The sequence below is a fragment of the Bos taurus genome, chromosome 14, assembly GCF_002263795.3.
Source record: "Bos taurus isolate L1 Dominette 01449 registration number 42190680 breed Hereford chromosome 14, ARS-UCD2.0, whole genome shotgun sequence".
In the NCBI taxonomy this organism is placed as follows: domain Eukaryota; kingdom Metazoa; phylum Chordata; class Mammalia; order Artiodactyla; family Bovidae; genus Bos; species Bos taurus.
In genome coordinates, this window is record NC_037341.1 from 56364152 (window position 1) to 56383503 (window position 19352).

Consider the following 19352-nt stretch of genomic DNA (forward strand, 5'->3'; position numbering starts at 1 on the left):
AATGAATTGCCACCAAAAAGGGGAAAAGAACAGATTCTTCCCCAAACAGGAAAGGAAATCTAACCCCTTTGTTTGATGGACGAGTATTTCTTAAAAAAAAAAAAAAAAAAAAAACTAACAAAGAGGAAACGTTAGAATCTAAAAAATCTCTTTCTGAACACCCAACCATCAGCATCTTCCAAAACCGACTTGGTGTACAGTTGGCAGACTGAATTTGCCCTCTCACCTTAAGAATATTAGCAAATTGCAATGGGTCCCCTCCAGAAGAAATATAATATTCTCGTGCTAGGACTTTCCAGCAGGAATACAGCTTCTACAGTTGGCAGGCTCTAACTGACACTCACAAATAGGTCCAGTTTGAAAGATGAGGATTCAGATGCAGTGAACAGCATATTTTTCTTATTATTTTTTATGCATATCTAGCTTTTCAGAAAAAAAAAAAAATTTAAAAAGTCCCTGAAACTGAAACTCAAAAGGCTTATAAAAGCCATTCCTTTAGTTTTTTTCCTCTAATTGTTATTTTCTTTTTTCCTGTGACTTGGAAAGAAACTGGGTGTGTGTGGGGGGATAAAATTTATTATGTTTTATATTTAAAGGAAAAGGAATTTTGATTTTTTTGAAGAGGAGGACTGTGTAAGCAGGTTGGCTAAATCTATACATACTCACATATATACTGTATTCCTGGTAGTACTCTTGCTCTTTATTATCACATTTTTAAATGAAAAGCTCACCTTTTCTGAAGTGGTATTACACAGTTCATTACCCTTTTTTTGAGCTTTATATAAAAATTCAGGGTAGTCTTGCTTCACTGGTTTTTCACGAAAGAAAACATTTCCTTTGCAGCTTGGAATTTTAAAATGCAACTATTGGAGTTGTTTTCCTTTTCCTTCCTCTAAAACCAAGAAACATATTTTTCTTTCTGCACTGAGACGATTACTGAACTATCAGATGACCAGTGGGTCCTGAAACCAAGATATTTATAGTCTGTAAATATTTTTATGGTGGTAGTGGTGAAGAAAGAGGTGGTCTTCTCTATACACACAGACTGCCTTATAATTTTTTTTTCTAACATTTATAAGTAATCTATTTTTCCTGCAATGAGGAAAGAAACCTAGGAAAATATGTGATTATTCTCTTTTATTCCATTCTCAGACATTGTAGATCTGTGAATTTTACAGATTATGGATTGATTTTTGTGGTTCTCTTTCATGTACAATATAGATATTGAGAAATAAAAAAGGTTTATAAACATATACACATTTATATTTCAAACATTGCCTTTTTTTTCTGAATCAGTTTTGTCTCAGAGCATATGTACCTCTGGAAACAAAGTAACTCAGGCATTTGTTTTTTTTAAAAAAAAAAAAAAAACTTTAGTTTGCACATCAAAGACAATGATGTATAAGTCAGCTCTGCTTTGGTAACAAACTGTCCCTCAATCCCAGTTAATTAGAACAACAGAGGTATCTGAAGATCAGCTATGGCTCTGCTGCCCCTATCCTCTTATTCTAGGATTCAGGATAAGGGAGCAGCTCTTATTTGAAACATAATTTTCTTTCTTTTCTTTTTAAACTTTTTGTTTTGGATTGTTGTATAGCCGATTAATGATATTGTGATAGTTTCAGGCGGACAGCAAAGGGACTCAGCCATACATTCATGTGTATTCATTCTCCCCCAGGAAATGTCTCCCAGGTAGCGCTAGTGGTTTCAGAACCCGCCTGCTAATTTGGGAGGCAAAAGAGACACAGGTCCGTTCCCTGGGTCGGGAAGATCCCCTGGAGTGGGCATGACAACCCACTCCAGTATTCATCCCTGGAGAATTCCATGGACAGGGGAGCCTGGCAGGCTATAGTCCATGGCTGAAGAGTCAGACACGACTGAAGCAACTCAGCATGCATGAAATGTCATTTTCACATCTAAAGAAAAAGAACAAGACAAACCATGGTTCTTAAAGCTTCTGCTTGGATGTGGCATGGGTCATACATCATATTGACAAAATCAAATTCTATGGCCAAGAGGAGTATCAGTGGGCCAGGGAGGAGTGTTTCTCCCACGAGAAGTCACTGCAGACTCCATGGCAATGGGTGAGATAATTATCCTAAAGGAAAGGGAAAGCGAATCATTGAAAACCACAGTCTCATCTAACAGGATAATCCAGAGGAACTTACATATACTCATCATCAGTCAGGCCAGGGTGCTTCTACTTTCCATGCTACTTCCACGATTTAAATGAGGGCTCCCCCTGCCATGAAGAATGCATCCACAGTTCCTTCCTTTTGTCATTTGATGTGCACTCGGGATATTAAGAAATAAATTTTATTATTTGTGAAAGCAGAGGAAACTCAGAAGGGTCAAGATTCTAAAAGAAGGCACAATAATGTAGCTCACAACTGGAGATGCCCATAAGTATTGCTTAATGATTCTAATTTCTTGTGTCTTCTCTTATTCTTTTTCTCTTTATTCTGTGTCTTCCAACCTATCTTCTCCTTTTTCCAAAGTACAGAGGTAGGTTTAGTTGCTAAGTCGTGTCTGACTCTTGTGACCCCATGGACTGTGTAGCCCGCCAGGCTCCTCTGTCTGTGGAATCATTCTCCAGGGGATCTTCCTGATCCAGGGATTGAACGTGGATCTTCTTCACTGCAGGCAAACTCTTTACCAACTGAGCCACCAAGGAAGACCTCCAAAGTACATAAATTTCATTCAGTATGTCTCTTTTTTTCCCCTTAATTTCTCTTCTATATTATTGCGTTCCCTTTTTTCATTTCAACTCATTCTTTCAATTATTATTACTTCCTAAATCTATCTAAGATACCGAGATAAAATATAGTTCCTACCTCAAGTTTTATTTATTTTTGGCTGCATGTTACTGCCCACCAGCTTTCTCTAGTTATGGCAGCTGGGGGCTACTCTTTATTACTGTGTGTGAGCTTCTTATTGCAGTGGCTTTGCTTGTTGCTGAACACAAGCTCTAGGTGTGCAGGCTTCAGGAGTTATAGCACTGGGGCTCAGTAATTGCAGCTCACAGGCTCTAGAGCAGCTGGCTAAGAAGTCATGGCTCATGGACTTAGATGTTCTGCGGCATGTTGAATCTTCCTGGACCAGGGAGGGAACTTGTGTCCCCTGCACTGGCAGGAGGATTCTTATCCACTGCACCACCTGGGAAGTCCTCCCTACTTCAATTTATGAAACGAGAAGGTTCTTCTAAGGCTGTCCAAGGCACTTTCTTTCTCTGAAATTCTATGTGATTGTTTCCTCCACAGGTATGCAGATTTATAGAAGAGATCAGAACAGTCACTCAGTCGTGTCTGACTCTTTGCGACCCCATGAATCGCAGCATGCCAGGCCTCCCTGTCCATCACCAACTCCTGGAGTTCACTCAGACTCACGTCCAACGAGTTGGTGATGCCATCCAGCCATCTCATCCTCTGTCGTCCCCCTCTCCTCTTGCCCCCAATCCCTCCCAGCATCAGAGTCTTTTCCAATGAGTCAACTCTTCGCATGAGGTGGCCAAAGTACTGGAGTTTCAGCTTTAGCATCATTCCTTCCAAAGAAATCCCAGGGCTGATCTCCTTCAGAATGGTTGAATCTCCTTGCAGTCCAAGGGACTCTCAAGAGTCTTCTCCAACACCACAGTTCAAAAGCATCAATTCTTTGGCGCTCAGCCTTCTTCACAGTCCAACTCTCACATCCATACATGACCACAGGAAAAACCATAGCCTTGACTAGACGGACCTTTGTTGGCAAAGTAATGTCTCTGCTTTTGAATATGCTATCTAGGTTGGTCATAACTTTCCTTCCAAGGAGTAAGCGTCTTTTAATTTCATGGCTGCAGTCACCATCTGCAGTGATTTTGGAGCCCAGAAAAATAAAGTCTGAACTTTATTTTTAAATTTAAACTCTCATATAGAAGAGATAAAGATATACAAAGTTTGCTACAATACCAAGTAAAATGTTTTGAGTGCTGGGATCGGGTAATTGATAAAATGCTATGAAAATCAGTAGAAAGAGATTATTTTTAGGATGCATTGGCAATAGATAAGTCTCATTACCTGAATTTTTAAACCATATTCTCTTTTAAAAATTTCCATTCCAAGACCAACTCTCCCTCTTTCAGATATTTCATCCTTGGTGACCAGTCCAGGGCTCTGAATACTGTTCTTATATACCAGGACTCTAATTTGCAAGTTATAGAAGCACAACTCTAACTGACTTAAGCATAAAAAAGGAATGTACTACCTGGTATAAGAAATGGAGATGTTTCTGGCCTATAGGCATAGAATCCATATGTTTAAAGGCTATCATCAGGAATCTATTTCTCTTTCTTCACTTCTCTTTTCTTGGTGTTGGCTCTGTCTACAGGCACACTGTCTCCTCAAGGTCCTAAGACAGCCCTCAGACTTCCAGACTACCAGGTTAGCAACCTCAGCAGTTCCAGCTAACCCAGGAGTTCCAGCAAAAGTCCTATGTTCATTGGTCTTTCTTGGAAAACAGTCCCACTCCTGAATCAGTTACAGTCACCAGGTGAAGGGAGTGGTTCAGTTGGTCAGTCTGCGGTCTCACTGCCACTCTTGGAGCCTGAAAGAAGGCGAGTCTTTCTTGTGGTATGTGTGTTTCCTTATTAAGGAAAATAAGACTGCTACTTGAGAGGAAGGGAGTGGAAAAGACAAGCAAAAACCACAGAGATCGGCTACATCAGTTCAGTTCAGTCCCTCAGTCGTGTCCGACTCTTTCCAACCCCATGAATCACAGCACACCAGGCCTCCCTGTCCATCACCAACTCCCGGAGTTCACTCAGACTCACGTCCATCGAGTCGGTGATGCCATCCAGCCATCTCATCCTCTGTCGTCCCCTTCTCCTCCTGCCTCCAAGCCCTCCCAGCATCAGACTCTTTTCCAATGAGTCAACTCTTCGCATGAGGTGGCCAAAGTACTGGAGTTTCAGCTTCAGCATCATTCCTTCCAAAGAAATCCCAGGGCTGATCTCCCTCAGAATGGACTGGTTGGATCTCCTTGCAGTCCAAGGGACTCTCAAGAGTCTTCTCCAACACCACAGTTCAAAAGCATCAATTCTTCAGTGCTCAGCTTTCTTCACAGTCCAACTCTCACATCCATACACGACTACTGGAAAAACCATAGCCTTGACTAGACAGACCTTTGTTGGCAAAGTAATGTCTCTGCTTTTGAATATGCTATCTAGGTTGGTCATAACTTTCCTTCCAAGGAGTAAGTGTCTTTTAATTTCATGGATGCAGTCACCATCTGCAGTGATTTTGGAGCCCAGAAAAATAAAGTCTGCCACTGTTTCCACTGTTCCTCCATCTATTTCCCATGAAGTGATGGGACCAGATGCCATGATCTTCGTTTTCTGAATGTTGAGCTTTAAGCCAACTTTTTCACTCTCCTCTTTCACTTTCATCAAGAGGCTTTTGAGTTCCTCTTCACGTTCTGCCATTAGGGTGGTTCATCTGCATATCTGAGGTTATTGATATTTTTTCCAATCTTGATTCCAGCTTGTGCTTCTTCCAGCCCAGCGTTTCTCATGATGTACTTTGCATAGAAGTTAAATAAGCAGAGTGACAATATACAGCCTTGACGTACTCCTTTTCCTATTTGGAACCAGTCTGTTGTTCCATGTCCAGTTCTAACTGTTGCTTCCTGACCTGCATATAGGTTTCTCAAGAGGCAGGTCAGGTGGTCTGGTATTCCCATCTCTTTCAGAATTTTCCACAGTTTATTGTGATCCACACAGTCAAAGGCTTTGGCATAGTCAATAAAGCAGAAATAGATGTTTTTCTAGAACTCTATCTGTTACATAGTGGGGGCTTAATAGCACTTTGATGAAAGTGATGGTATTGTTATTGATTTTCTTCATTAGATTAGTATGTATGCAAACATAATCTTCCAAGTTTTCTCCCCAAAGCTTTGTTGTCCTTAGCCTTGTCTCCCTACCTCATTCACAGTCGGTTCTATTCCCTGCAGATATTATCAAGCTTGTTTTTAGTATTTCTTTAAATACACTAAAGCATAATTGCTTTATAGTTTGCTTGATTGATTGTACCAATATTTATAATCTTTGTTGCTCTGTTGTCCATTGTTTCTTGTCCATAGTGACTTTTTTGTGTGTATACACTTGGTTCTCTTGTATTTTGTTTTTCTATTCGAAAAATTATTCATAGAAATAATGTGAATTCAGGATGAATGTATTTTATTTTATTCCCTGGGCAGGTTATTTACTTATTTATGTAGTTTTTCGGTTGTGCTGGGTCTTCACTGTTGTGTGCGAACTTTCTCTAGTTGCGGCAAGCAGAAGCTACTCTTTGTAGAGGATAGGTGTCTCGTTGCAGTGGCTTCTGATGTTGCAGAGCACAGGCTCTTGGTGCACAAGCTTCAGCAGTTGCAGCACGTGGGCTCAGTAGCTGTGGCTCGTAGGGCTTAGTTGCTCCGTGGCATGTGGGGCCATCCTGGACCAGGGATTGAACTCATGTTCCCTGCATGGCCAGGCAGATTCCTATCCACTACCACCAGGGAGGTCCCCTGGGTAGGTTTAGAATTTGCTTCTGCCAGCAGCCACAGACACTCTCAGTCCAGGGTCATCTTAATGCAAATTAAATTCTGAGGGTCTGTAGACTGCTCAGGTAATGTAAATCTGAGATGCAAGAAGTGGTGGGGGCTGGTTTGCTACTGAGTCACCCTGACTCCAAGGGTGTAGCTAGAGTACCAACTTATTGAGAGGAGGGTCTCCTATTTAATTTCTCAACTAATATGTACCTTGCTTTGAATTTTCTATTTCCCTTCCTACAAGACACACTCTCCATCCTGAGAAAACGAAAACTCACATTTTCATGTTGGGCAAATGTTTTCAGGTTGAAAGTGGCTTTTGTGTTCGCTTACCATCCTGGGTTCTTGTTTGGCTTGTTATTTCTTAATATCTTCTTAGTTCTTTGTACCTATTAGAAACATGTTTATTATACCTGGCATTTTTAGTTGGTTTCAGCAGGAGAGTTGTTCAAATAACCCAGCCTGCCATTCCCAGGAAATGGAAGTCTTCTCTCTGAAAACTCTGGTTAATGCTTCAATATTCCTGGTTTTTTCTTTCTGAAGTCTGCTCTCCTGGTTTTTCTGCTCCTGTTCTTTCCTTATAGATAAGCCTTACTGCAATGGGATAGAAAAACCTGTTTCTTGACATGACATCATGGATCAGCTTTTCATTATTTTTGGTTCATATACTTTCTCTGTCGTGACATTGATGTTACAAGTTGTTTCCAATTTTTCCAAAAAACTATCATCTTGGTCCATTTGGACTCTGGTGTATTTGTGGGATATCTACCTTTCTCCAATCTTATATCATTTCTAACATCTGAAAACATGATAAAAATTAGAGTGTGACACAGGCAAGGGGCACCAAATATACAAAGAATGTTGCATATTTAGAATTGTATAACATACATGTTTAGACATGTATTTCCTTTACTTCCTGTTCTGCTTGGGGATCATTTACTAGCCTTTTTAGTTGTTTTTGTTCTTTTAATCCCCTTGGTTTAGTTGCTAAGTCGTGTCTGACTTGTGCGACCCCATGGACTGTAGCCTGCCAGGTTCCTCTGTCCATGGGATTCTCCAGGCAAGAATACTGGAATGGGTTGCTATTTCCTTCTCCAGGGGATTTTCCTGACCCAGGAATCGAACCCAGGTCTCCTGCATTGCAGGCAGATTCTTTACCAACTGAGTTACAAGGAAAACTTATGTAATCCCCTTAGATTTGAGTTTTTCCCCCACAGTCTTCTTGGCTCTTTCATTGGTTCTCTTCCTCTAGACACCTTAATTTTTTAGTACATTTTTCAAGGTTCTAGCATGGATTTTTTTGCTTCTTACCTAAGTAATCTCTTGTAGTCCTAACACTTCAATTGTATTCTATGTGTAACCAATAATCAAATTTTATGTCTAGCTATGGCCTCTGTTTGGTGCTTCAGTTCCGTATCATCACAATTACTGTCTATCTCTGCCAGGATGTTATCCTTGTTCTAAAATTCTATATTTCCAAAATTTTATTATCTTTCTCCTCCAGTCTCTTTTTCAGGATTATATTTTTTGGTAATAGCATTAATATTTACCCAGTCTTTCAAAATAGAAACTTCAGCATCATCTTTGCCTTCTATCTCTCCCCATACCCACATTTAGTTGATCAAATCCTTCATTTTTGTTTCCACTAACATTGCACTGGTTTACTTTTATACATATGTAGGTATGTTGCAGAAGACTCTTGAGAGTCCCTTGGACTGCAAGGAGATCCAACCAGTGCATTCTAAAGGAGATCAGCCCTGGGTGTTCTTGAAAGGACTGATGCTAAAGCTGAAACTCCAGTACTCTGGCCACCTGATGTGAAGAGTTGACTCATTGGAAAAGACTCTGATGCTGGGAGGGATTGGAGGCAGGAGGAGAAGGGGATGTCAGAGGATGAGATGGCTGGAAAGCAACACCAATTCGATGGACGTGAGTTTGAGTGAACCCCAGGAGTTGGTGATGGACAGGGAGGCCTGGCATGCTGCGATTCATGGGGTTGCAAAGAGTCAGACACGACTGAGTGACTGAACTGAACTGAACTGAGGTATGTAGTCGATACTCATTATCCACAGATTCTGCTTTTGCAAATTTGCCTATTCATTAAAATTTATTTGTAGCCTCAAAATCAATATTCCTGGTGCTTTCATGGTCACTCATGGACATGTACAGAGTGGCAAAAATTTGAGTCACATGACATTTATATTCCCAGCTGAGGTTGAATGAGGTGGCATTCGCCTTCTTTCAGATCTCATACTGTAAACAAGTATCATTTTTGTGATCTATTTAGGGCCAGATTTTTCACATTTTGGATTGTTGTTGGTAATTTCAGTTATAAAGGTCCCCAAGTGTAGTGCTGAAATGTTGTCTAGTGTCCCCCAGCTGTGATGTGCCTTTCAGGAAAAAATGTTAAATCAACTTCATTCAGATGTGAATTTATAGTGCTGTTGCTGTGATTAGGATGTTAGTGAATTAATAATATATATTAAGTAAGGTGTCTTTAAACAGAAACATATATAAAACAAGGTTATGTATTGATGGGTTGATGGAAAGAGACCAGAGGCTTACAGGAATCTTACCCTGTATTTCTCTAAGGAGCAATGGGTCAGTATTTGCTAATTCATTGTTGACTTTGTAGAATACAACTACCATGGAAATGAGAATCAACTGTATGCATGTGTATGTGTGTATATATATATATATATATATAAAATTATATATATAATATATAATATAGTCATAGTAATTAACCTCTGAACTGGTTTCCCTTCAATGTATTTTCAGTGCTACCAAAGTAATTATCTTCCTAAGGTAGAACTGCGTGGCTTAGTGGTAAAGAATCTGCCTGCCAATGCAGGAGACACGACAGACGTGGGCTCAATTTTTTGGAGTGCAGAACCCAGCTTAATATTCTCCACAGGCCAAATCTGAGAAAACTGAGATGGAAAATAAGTGTAATAACACAGTATAACACATTGAGCAAAATAAGAATCTATGGGTCCGTATGCTTTCCATCTACTGATCAGGGAAAAGAGAAAACTTTTCCCTACAGTTTTCCCTACAAAATAACAACTAATAAATGTGGAAGAAATAATGTAGTTAGAAAAATCACCATTTCACAACCATCAGAGTTAATTATCTGATAATTAACTATATCAGAGTTATAATTAATTATCAGTTAATAAACCATTAATATATGACAAAATTAGGGTGAAAGTTTGATGAGAAAGAGGGTATTTTCATAATCTCAAAGTGTTTCCTATAAGTTCAGTTCAGTTTAGTGGCTCAGTCGTGTCCGACTCTTTGCAACCCCATGGACCGCAGCATGCCAGGCCTCCCTGTCCATCACCAACTCCTGGAGTTTACCCAAATTCATGTCCATTGAGTTGGTGATACCATCCAACCATCTCAGCCTCTGTGGTCCCCTTCTCCCATCTTCAATCTTTCCGAGCATCAGGGTCTTTTCAAATGAGTCAGTTCTTCACATCAGGTGGCCAAAGTATTGGAGTTCAGCTTCAGCATCAGTCCTTTCAATGAATATTCAGGACTGATCTCCTTTAGGATGGACTGGTTGGATCTCTTTGCAGTCCAAGGGACTCTCAAGAGTCTTCTTCAACACCACAGTTCAAAAGCATCAATTCTTTGGCGCTCAGCTTCCTCTATAGTCCAACTCTCACATCCATACATGACTACTGGAAAAACTATAGCCTTGACTAGACGGACCTTTGTTGGCAAAGTAATGTCTCTGCTTTTCAATATGCTATCTAGGTTGGTCATAACTTTTCTTCCAAGGAGTAAGCGTCTTTTAATTTCATGGCTGCAGTCACCATCTGTAGTGATTATGGAGCCCAAAAGTCTCTCACCATTTCCATTGTTTCCCTATTTTCTATGAAGTGATGGGACCAGATGCCATGACCTCAGTTTTCTGAATGTTGAGCCTCAAGCCAATTTTTTAATTCTCCTCTTTCACCTTCATCAAGAGGCTCTTTATTTCCTTTTCACTTTCTGCCATAAGGGTGATGTCATCTGCTATTGATAGTTCTCCCAGCAATCTTGATTCCAGTTTGTGCTTCATCCAGCCTGGCATTTCGCATGATGTATTCTGCATATAAGTTAAATAAGCAGGGTGACAATATACAGCCTTGACATACTCCTTTCCCGATTTGGAACCAGTATGTTGTTCCATGTCCAGTTCTAACTGTTGCTTCTTAACCTGCAAACAGATTTCTTAGGAGGCAAAATAGAATGTGTTCTTCAAAAATATCAAGGCCATCATTGAGAAAGAAAAACTGAGAAAGAGTTCCAGGCTAAAGGGGACAATGACACATGACAGGTAAATGTAATGTGTGATCCTGGATTCAAGCCCATGCTGGGGAATCAGCAGCTATAAAGGGCACATTGGATAACTGAGAAAATCTGAATACTGAGTATGAATTAAGTAACAATATATTATCAATGTTAAACTTCTTAATTTTGATAATGTTGAGGTTACATAAGTGGATGCTCTTGTTCTCAGGGAGTATACATTGAGGTATTTAGGACTAACAGACCATGTTTAAAACTTACACATCAGTGGTTCAGAAAAATATACATAGCTGTAGAGGTAAAGTGAAAAGTGAATGATAAAGTCAATGCAGCAAAATTTAAATTATTAGTTGTGTTTGGGAAAGGCTATGTGTAAGGTTTTTGAATTTGCATCAAGATAAATGTACAAAAATAAACACTTTTTATTTATTAAGACAATCCCCATGTATTTAGTTTTTATCATTTAACTCTCTTCCCACTTAAGATATAGTCTCTATAAGGATCTCATCTTTCTTTCTCATGGCTGTATTCTCAGCATCCATAACTGTGTCAATATACAGGACTTCAATTATTATTTGTTGAGTGAATAAAGGAAAAACATACAAAGGCAAGTAATAATAGAATGGATTTCCATGCCTTTCATTTTTCTCTCTTCTGAAGTCTTATGAAATCTTAAGTAAAATAACTTTTTCATAAGGGGAGAAAATCACAGAGAAAGGAAGAATTAAAGACAAGACAACAACTGCCTCCCCTCAACCTTCCATCTTTGCAGAATATTGGAAAACTTTTCTCTGAGAAATCTGACCAACCCTAGTGAAAATATTTAAATAAATTGTATTTTGATTCCTTCCAATAAATTCCTCGTTCAGGTTACTTATGTTCTGTTTTTACCACACAGGAAAGTTCAAGTTGGCAAGCATCACCAAAGTGGTAAGAATTTTTTTTAAAAAAGATTGGCTTGTTAATCTCTCACTTTTAAATATAAACAAATAGCCAAGAATTATAAAATATCAAGAAAAGTCTCTAAGATGAAAGATAAAGACCAAAACAAACCACAACTTGAAAATAATAAGACTATGCACAGTAAAGACAACCTTAAAATGAAAGAGAGCTCCTGAAATTAAAAAAAAATAATAATAAAGTGAGAAGAGCAATGAAACCTAACCAGAAGACAAGAAGGATGAAGTTGAGGGAATATTCCAGAAGGTAGAGAAAAAATGCAAAGACATGAAAAGTAGGAGAGAAAATATGGGAAAATTAGAGGGCCACTCTAGGATTCTCAAAAAAAAAAAAAAAAAAGGAGGAAAGAAAAATGTGTGTATGGGCTTGAGAGGAATCATATACCAAGTAATTAAAGAACAGTTATAGAACTAAAAAACATACATTTTCAGGGTTAAAAGGGCCATCAAACTTCTAACAAAATCAATAAAAAAATATCCATGACAAAGTAGTATCAGTGAAATTTCAGCCCTTCAATCTTCTGGGAGTGGGCTACAGAGAGGAACATGAGAAAGAATCAGTGATTAGAAAGGTTTGACCTTCTCAAAGCATTACGGCAAAGTAAAAAGCAATGGAGTCCTGTTTTCAAACTACTAAAGAAAAATGATTTCAACACGAAATTTTATACCTTATCCAAATAGTTGTGAGAGTAAAATGAGGACACTCTGGACATAGAAAAGTCTCGAAAAATGTTTACCCTTATACAAAAATTTTCAGGAAACTCCTGGAGCATATACTCCACCACAGTGAAAATTAACTTGGAAAAAGGAAGACATGGGTCATAGGAAACAAAAAACCCACTAGAGGTGAGAGAAAAGAATTCCCAGGCACTTAGTGAAGGGACATAATGACAATCGTGTATCAGGCACAAAGGGGAACCAGTTGAGCAAAAGTGCTCCAGAGCCTTCAGGAGAAACTTGAAGAAGATGAAGCTGATGGTCCACGTGGGACGAAGGAACATATTAAGAAGTGATTAAGATAAATGTTTGGGTTCAGTTTCTGGTAAGCTACAGAAAACTCTGCAGAGGAGACAAGGTAATGATAGTTTTAGAGAAAACAGAGTTGCCCAGGAAAGCAACAGTAGTCCAGTTTACACATGACTGAGCTCTGGAAAACATAGTCAGACACAGCCACATAGCCATGCGATATTGATCTGGCCGTACTTGAAGGACGAGGCTGAGGCAGGCAGAGGATGGTGTTTAGGGGAGAAGCAGGAAGAAAAGGGAATAAGTTCTCATATTTAACAGTGGAAAAATCAACAGATAATACTTACGTCAGCCATGGTTCAGGCAGGAGAGTAAAGTCACTGGGTGTTACAGATGGAACTATTAGAAGAATCAGACTTTATGTCACTGGGAGAGGACCTGAAGAAGGGAAGTTCTGGAAGGGGGATTGGAGGGTTGGAGGGGCAGAGGAGTCACTAATATGTTTGGGAAGCCAAGTGTACCCCACCACCAGAGTGTGATGGCAAAGGGGGAATTTGTGGGTGGCTTCTGGAAATACACTGCCTCTGCAGCTGGTCATCTAGTAGTAGGACTAGGGGTTCTGGGTAAGCAGGGTCAGAATTCAGAAGAAAAGCAGGACGTAGAGTAGAATGAGTTTCAAGCTCGTACCCACTGCATACCTTCTGTCCATCACTGGATCTTGCTGATAAAAGACCTCTGGGAAGTCGTGACCACTGTTTAATTTCTGTCCCCCAAATCCCATGTAAATTCCTCTTTTGTTGTTGAATCGCGAAATCAATTTTTGTGACCCCGTGGACTGCAGCCTGCCAGGCTCCTCTGTCCATGGGATTTCACAGGCAAGAACACTGGAACTGGTTGTCATTTCCTTCTCCAGGGGATCTTCCTGACCCAGGAATTGAACTAGAGTCTCCTGCATTGACTGGCAGATTCTTTATGACTGAGTTACCCTAGAAGCTCAAATTCCTCTTTAAGCCAGCTGCAATTCAGTATCATTGCATAGCAGAGGATTTGAGAAATACAGTTCCCAACTTAACGCAAGTGATAGCATAAACTACAACAATCCAGCTGTTGACAATCTGGCACCCACTACACATGTCTTTTGACCACATTTAACTTACAAATAAAGATAAACACAAATTTATGTTTCCACAGTATTTGGCACAGCTATCCACACAAAAACATATAGACCTGCTTCCCAAAAGAGGATACTCAAAGTCTCATGTGTCCCTTTATTCATCTTGGGGTGACAGTCATTCTTTTAGCTGAGTCATACTCACAATTCTGTACTCTGTAGCTTAAATACTGAGATATAAGGTTGCTGCTAAGTCGCTTCAGTTGTGTCTGACTGTGTGCGACCCCATAGACAGCAGCCCACCAGGCTTCCCCGTCCCTGGGATTCTCCAGACAAGAACACTGGAGTGGGTTGCCATTTCCTTCTCCAATGCATGAAAGTGAAAAGTGAAAGTGAAGTCGCTCAGACCTCTCTGACTCTAGCAACCCCATGGACTGCAGCCTACCAGGCTGCTCTGTCCATGGGATTTTCTAGGCAAAAGTACTGGAGTGGGGTGCCATTGCCTTCTCCAGATATAAGGTTAGCTGCAATTTATACATTTTATGTTAAATAGTAGAGGAATGAAATTGAAAGTGAAAGTCACTCAGTCGTGTCTGACTCTTTGCAACCCTATGGACTGTCCATGGAATTCTCCAGGCCAGAATACTGGAGTGGGTAGCCTTTCCCTTCTCCAGGGGATCTTCTCAACCCAGGGATTGAACCCAGGTCTCCGACATTGCAGACGGATTCTTTACCAGCTGTAAATAGGAATAGGAGATGACAAAATATTGATATTTGACATTTATATCAAATCAAGAAAGAAGTACTTATTGCTGCAGTATGTTTCTGCAGCTCGTTATGTGATTGTAGTTGGTATTTATAACTTACTTTTTCCTAGGACTGAGGTAGACAGGACAGACTACTAAAGTGTTATATATGAGAAAAACCTTAGTTTTGGCTTATAGAAGTATAATCTGAGTCACCACAATAGTCACAGCCTCTTCTTTTATTTAAAATAATTTTTTTATTTTTTTTGGCTTTGCTGGGTCTTCATTGTTGCGAGGACTTCTCTAGTTGCAGTGCACACGGGCCTCTCATTGCGGTGGCTTCTCTTGTTGCAAAGTTCGGGCTCTAGGGCTTCAGTAGTTGCGGCTCTTTGGCTCTAGAGCACAGGATCAGTAGTTGTGGTCCAGGGTTTAGCTTCTCTGAGGCATGTGGATCTTCCTGGATCAGGGATAGAACCCGTGTCTTCTGCATTGGCAGGTGGATTCTTTACCACTGAGCCATCAGGGAAGCCCCAGCCTCTTATCCAACCAAGACTTGAGCAAGTTGAGAACCATAAAATGAAGAGAACTCCTTGAATGAAGAGAAGGTAAGGTCTCTTGAGGAAGGACTCTCACCATAAATCTTTTTCCCGGTCTTCCCCCACAGGACCTGGAGCCATTTACTCAGATGACTATGTTTTGGGGAAGGAGAAGTAACTAGACTTTGGTTAATTTTTTGACACCCAAAATGTCAAGAGAAGTGGCTTATGAAGACTGGGTAATTAATAGACTTTGGGTTTGGGTTCACCTCTCAATGGGCCTAGTGGATCCCATGATTCATGCCACGGTTATTTCCTCAGTTCTAGAGTGAACAATTGGAATAGACATAGTCGGCAGCTAGAACCCCTATGTTGAATTAGAACCCCTATGGTCTTCAACCTACATATATATATATTATATATATACAACATAAATATAAAATTATCTGGCGTGCTGCGATTCATGGGGTCGCAAAGAGTCAGACACGACTGAGTGACTGAACTGAACTGAATCATGTGTATAAGGTATGTATTATTAAGTTTTCTGTATTGTTCCAAAGTTAAAGCAGCTTATAAGAATGCAAATAATACTGAAAAATACAACACTAAAAATAGGTGCAAAAAACACAGCAAAGGGAAAATAAGAGTAGAAATATAAAATGGACCAAGAAATGAGACTAGTACATAAAGTGTCTGACCACAAATTTGCTCCTGAGAAGTAACAGAGCTCATTATAACCATAAGTTAAAGACAGGCCAAATGCTTAGGAGAGGCAAGTCTATTTGTGACATGGGTAGTGAAAAAAGTTCTAAGAAGCATATTTCCTGCTCTTAGGGATTACTTGTTCTATTGTTCATCTCAATTAGCATAACTAATTGCATGTCCACAAAGAGCAAAAAGAGACATTCTCTTCTATTAATGAAAACTGTCTCATTCTTAAAATAGCTGAGAATCTTTATCTCTTGTTATTAACCAAGTGTAGTAACACTTCCTTCCAGCAACCACATTCATACAAAAAAGAATGGAAATGACACTATTTTAGTTCAAAAGAGTTCAGAGTGCACAAGATTAAATAAAGGGAATAATTTTAAAACTTCAGGTCAAATCTCATGTTTTTTTCTTTATGAGCTGGTCTGAGTTAGACTTCCTTTGAAGAGAGCCTCCTGGATCTCTTCCATGAGGATGGAGAACAAAATGAGAAATGGGCCTTATCACATCAGTCTACAGAAGAGTTCTCAAGTGGCAGGACATAGTATTAATATTTGGAGGAGTCAAATATTTACACATTTTTCAAATGTTAAATAAGTGATTATGATGTGGCTTTTAAAAACAACAAATTAGCCTGGATAAGAACTGGTCAGTGACCTGGTTGAAGATCTTTTGTATTAATTAATTTAATTATCTCATACAAAATATAATAAATGAACATAGGCTATCACATGTAACTAGCAAAATGGACATTCAGCTTATATTTAACAGAAAAAAAAATACTATCAATATTAATACAATGGCAAAAATGCCATAATTTGTTCCAAAGTAAATAATGGATAAATTCTAGAGTGGAAGAGTAAGTATGACACCAACTAATTTCAACAATCAATAAGAAGATTGTGGGAAACTTTAACTCTGAGAATATGAATATCTGATAACAGAAAAGATAAGAAGACTCTAAATCAATTAGATGATGAAAATGAGAGTCAGAGCCAAAATCAACCAAATCTGTGAACATAAATACTTAGCAAAAATTTAGAAAATGTAAACTCTATTCTAATGTAGGCACATCATACAGTCATGAAACCACTAACATCGTACAGTTTTTAACATTGAAAAAAGTGTCTTAGAAAACTCCCAAATAAAAACTAAAAAGAATGGCATGAAGAAGAGCTTTTTACAAGTGTAACACAAAGAAATTATAAAGATAAGACTGACAAATTTTAAATAAAATTATTTTTAAAATTTAAGTAAAGAGACAAATGATAAACCTGGAAAAAGCATTTGCAACCCAAATAGCAGAAGATAATATATTTATATATATCTATAGTATATTGTACAAAATAAAATTAAGTGAGTAAGAGCAGAAAAAAGGTAAATGATATCTTTGAAAAGTTGATAAAAAAGGAAATATAAATTGCCTAAGCATATTAAAGGTGCATAATTTCATTTAAAAGAAATAAAAATTAAAACCATTGATATATCATATTTTGCCTAGGAGTGCTAAAGGTCAAAACACATTGGCTGGTTTATAGGGAGATGGGCACTTTCATACACTGTAATTGGATAGAATCTCTGTGGAAGGCATTCCCTCACACTCGGTTAACCTTCTCTATCACCAGTGAGTGGGATGATGTCAACCTCCTCAGTATGGTTCTCTGTAAACATACACCAGACACATGTCTGTTTATAAAGCGAGTTTAATGAAACCACCATCTAAACTCAGTTTAAAGAAAAAGTCCATTGAGTATGATGGAGAAACTCTGAGCACTGAGCCTCATCAACAACACTTTCACAGTTTAGAAATGAAAGGATGCAGAAATATGGGATTAAAGTTAATGATAGTTTAGGATCTGCTAGGGGTGTATTTTTTAGTAGCAAAAACATTCCTGGGTTCTTGAAATCAGGAAAAATATTCAGTGAATGGCAAAAAAGGAAAAAAAAAATTCTGCTTTATCAACAAACTAGTCCAAAGAGATTAAGTGTGAGATCCTAAGTACCCTAAGAACAAAGTGTGAAAGATTTTTGAAGTTCCTTGGTGTCCTTTAGAGACAGACCAGGGGAGAGCACAAGGAGAAAGGAATTAGGAATCTTCTTGGCTTCCAGGGTCCGTTCTTATCTTAACAGCATTAACCAATATTCAGCAGTGATACTATTAACATTCTTTTTTATGTGTGAAATGGATTTAGGAGTTCACTAAGCTGAAAAGTATCTCTGGTTTTAAAAATGCCAACAGTGCAATCCAAATGATTACAATTTTGGAAAGTAACCTTTGAAGACAGAAGATTGAAAGTGGTCTGTAAATTTAAGGATGACAGTGGCTAATTCTCATCTTTCTACAATGAAAACTCATCAACGATGAGTTTGTCCTCACGCTGTTGGACTCACTTCTTGACAGAAATAGAAAATTGACTGTAAATCAGAACATGGTAGGGGTAAAAGAGTTCGTGTTCTAATGTCCTTAAAGTACCGACAAGGAAAAGATCCAGAGATGTGTCTAAAACAACCCACATGGAGCTAGATCTACTTGGTCTTGTACTTACTTTTGTCTTTAAATATTTTAAAAGACACTGATGATCTCTAATCTTGAATGGATCCCAAGGCTATAAAGGCAGAGGGTTTATTTAGAGAGGAGTTTGTTGTGTCATGGATTGAATTTCTTTGCAAGTGCAATGAATTTGGTGTGTGTATTTGTGAGTCTGTGGAAGAAATGTTATTTATAATGCTTAGGGGGTAGTCACTGTAATATCATGCCAAATATCGGGCCACTCCCTAAACTGAAATGTTTCCAATTACTTCCAAATTCTGTGACAAAAATCAAAGGTTCTGAAAGCTAAGAAACAAATCTGCTCTAGCCATTATGTCCTTAACTCTGTTTGTGCCCTATGGGCCAATCTCAGGGGCTGAATTTTCTTATCTGGGAAATGGGACCAGGGACTTCAACTCAGATGACTTGGATGTTCTCAGATATACATAAAATGAATAACACTAAAATTCTTAGTCACATAAATGCTGCTATATAAATAGTAATGTCTATAAAAAGTTACGGATAGGTATTAATGGGACAATTAATAATTGTGCTATTTTAATAGCCTTATTGTTTTATATGATTGTTTCAAATCTCCAAACTTCTGAACATCTTAAACTGAAGGCATAGAGAAATTTAAATGGTACAAAATGCTAGCATAATAATATGGTACTTGTGGTCATATTTGCAAACATTCCTAAACCCCTGGTTAGCAGTATAAATTCTTATCTTTTGCCTAGGCAGTAAATTCATTCCTACAGTAATGACTTCAGAACCTAAGATTTCACCAGAATGAAATCTAATAGCATCAAGAGTATGTAGCACTTCGTTAAACAGAGTATTCCCTAAACTCAAGGCACCTAAAAGTTCAATTAAGGAGACTGCGAGGGTGGGGGAGGGAGGAGGATTATGAATAAGAAGTGTTTCAGTAAGAAC

General features: G+C 38.7%; 1 protein-coding gene across 1 annotated transcript in view; it reads left to right on the forward strand.

Annotated features, from left to right (window-relative positions):
• Window positions 1-19352, forward strand: part of RSPO2 (R-spondin 2) — a 226971-nt gene that overhangs the window by 34455 nt on the left and 173164 nt on the right. The gene's annotated exons all lie outside the window — the stretch shown is intronic.